We start from the raw sequence: 2,275 nt of genomic DNA on the forward strand, positions 1-2,275 counted from the left end.
TGTCCTCCACGGGCAGGAGGGTGCAGGGCTCTCCCAAAACGCCTCCTCCAACCTTCCACTGGACAGCTGGGAGATGGCCCGGCAGAGCCCTGCCCTCGGAGCATTGCTAAAGGCTTGTTTTCAAAAATCAGTGAGAGTCTTTAAGGCTTCGATCTCCCCCTCTGCTTTCACTGAGAAAATACAAAGAAGCGCTTGTTCAAGCTACACTTCATGAGTACTGTGCACTGCATGTACAATAGCATTGGAAGAGAAATACTGACAATATAGAACAACATCATACAATCACCTGGCATGATCCCTTTTGGCACTTTTCCTTCATTTATCTGATCTCGCTGACTCCAAACGTGGACCTTTCTGCACGGCTTTTCCCGGGCAGAGAGCTCCAGAGGGTCAGAAAGCAACTTTCTGGGAGTCGGTGGCATCTTTGGCAGACACAGTCCTTCTGTCACGGAACCAACCCCAGCCCCTCCGGATTAGACAGCTTCACATTTGGGGAGAACACTCCCACGCCCGTGCTGTCCACAGCCAGCAAGGAATGCCCTCATCCCGGAGGGAAGGAGGCTGAGGGTCACAAAGGACTTGCAGAGAAGTGTGAAGAAATACCTGGTTTAATCTCGTGCTGCACCCACCGTTCAGCAGGAGGTATTTTCCTTCTCAGCTGGCACTGATTTCTGGCAAAGGTAGCGTCATTCCTGSCCTTTACAGGGAAGAGGCTGGGAACTCCTGCTTTTGAGTGTAACTATTTACAATTTCTGTTGTTTTGTGCAAGCTTACACAAACTTTGAGAGTGTTAAATTAATAAAACATTCATCCTGGCTTTGCACCGCCGCACCCGTTCCACGGTGTGACTGTGARTCCACATCCAAAGGTGTCCTTGAACGCAGATGCCGTGCTCTGTGCGTGATGCTCGGGATCTGTTTGGGGTCCCACGAAGCTTTTTGTGGCTGGGGACAAGCTCCAGCCCAGGCACTGCCTCCTGCCCTTCTGCCCAGCTTGGATTTGGAATCAGGAAATTACCGCACAAACCCCTCAATAGTTATAAAACCTTTTAAAAAATAGGTACTTAAGACACTGGCCTGGTGCATTGGGCTGTGAAATCTGTTTTAAGAGGGRAAAGAAAAGATACATTCAGCACTTAAATCTATTTCTTTGTGRTGTGAGCAGCCCAGGCCCAGCTGAACCCCCACAAACACCACGAGAAAAAAAGAAACTGTTCAGGGAAGACTGTTTGGGGCTCCAGGGATGGACCACAGAGAAGAGGGTCTGTAAAAATAATTCTAAATCTAAATGCTCCCATAAAGCACACATTTGAGCTCAAAATGTCGGGAAAAACAGCACAGATTCTGAGTTAAAGCTGTGGCTTTTCCCTGAGCTCCAAGGGCAGACCCAGGCCATCACTACTACTCTCTGTGCAATTCTTCTAGGTCCAGTCAAGGCTCTAATTCCTTAATTTCCTTCTAATTCACAGCTGGAAAGGGGAGCAGGATTTGATTTAGGTTGAGGCTGCAGCGCAGGAGAGGGCCTGGAATGCCAGGAAGGCAGAGCAGGCCAGGTCTCACCAGCCCCAGGCACAACTTGAACCATCCAGTAGTTTGTGTGGCRAGGAGATACAGAGATAGAGATATATATTATGGAATCATTGCTATAAGATTTCTCAAAACAAAAGTGTCAATCTGTTGAAATATAGTATTTAAAATATATAAATTTTACCCAATAAAATATAAGACTTCTTTTTCTCTTGTTTTTCCCCGTTTTTTAAAATCCAGTTCAATTAGAAAAAAAAACTGCTAGGGTCCTTGCAGTGAAAAAGAAAACCAGTTCCTGTTTTCTTTTGGACCGTTTAAGATGGAGGGAGAAAATGTAACCACTTTTAGCAGAGGAAATTGGGCAATTCCATTGTAGTCAGATCAATCTGTTTGTGTGAAGGGCTGCCCTCTCTTCTCACATCCACAGGGAAGTTTGGCCCAGGGCTGTGCCCATCCCAAAAGCAGCCCTGTCCCCTGGCACAGGGTGGGTTAGGATGGGCATCACCACAGCCCTGCMCAGACAAAGGTGCCTGTTTGCTCCGGGGGTCGCAGTGAATACTCTGCAAGGCAGTGCAAGGGTGGAGCTAACAGTGCTTTTTGAGCTGTGTTATCAGAAATAACTGGTGCAATTATTCTATAAGAGTGCCAGACACAGAGAGTGGCCTGCCACGCCCGGCCAGAGGACACAGCTCCAGCGAGCCCAGGCTGTGAGCCAGCTCTGCTCCAGGGCTGTCCTCATGCTGTGAGTG

Source organism: Malurus melanocephalus, unplaced genomic scaffold, assembly GCF_030028575.1.
Source record: "Malurus melanocephalus ecotype Western Australia unplaced genomic scaffold, MMel_1.1 scaffold_970, whole genome shotgun sequence".
NCBI lineage: Eukaryota > Metazoa > Chordata > Aves > Passeriformes > Maluridae > Malurus > Malurus melanocephalus.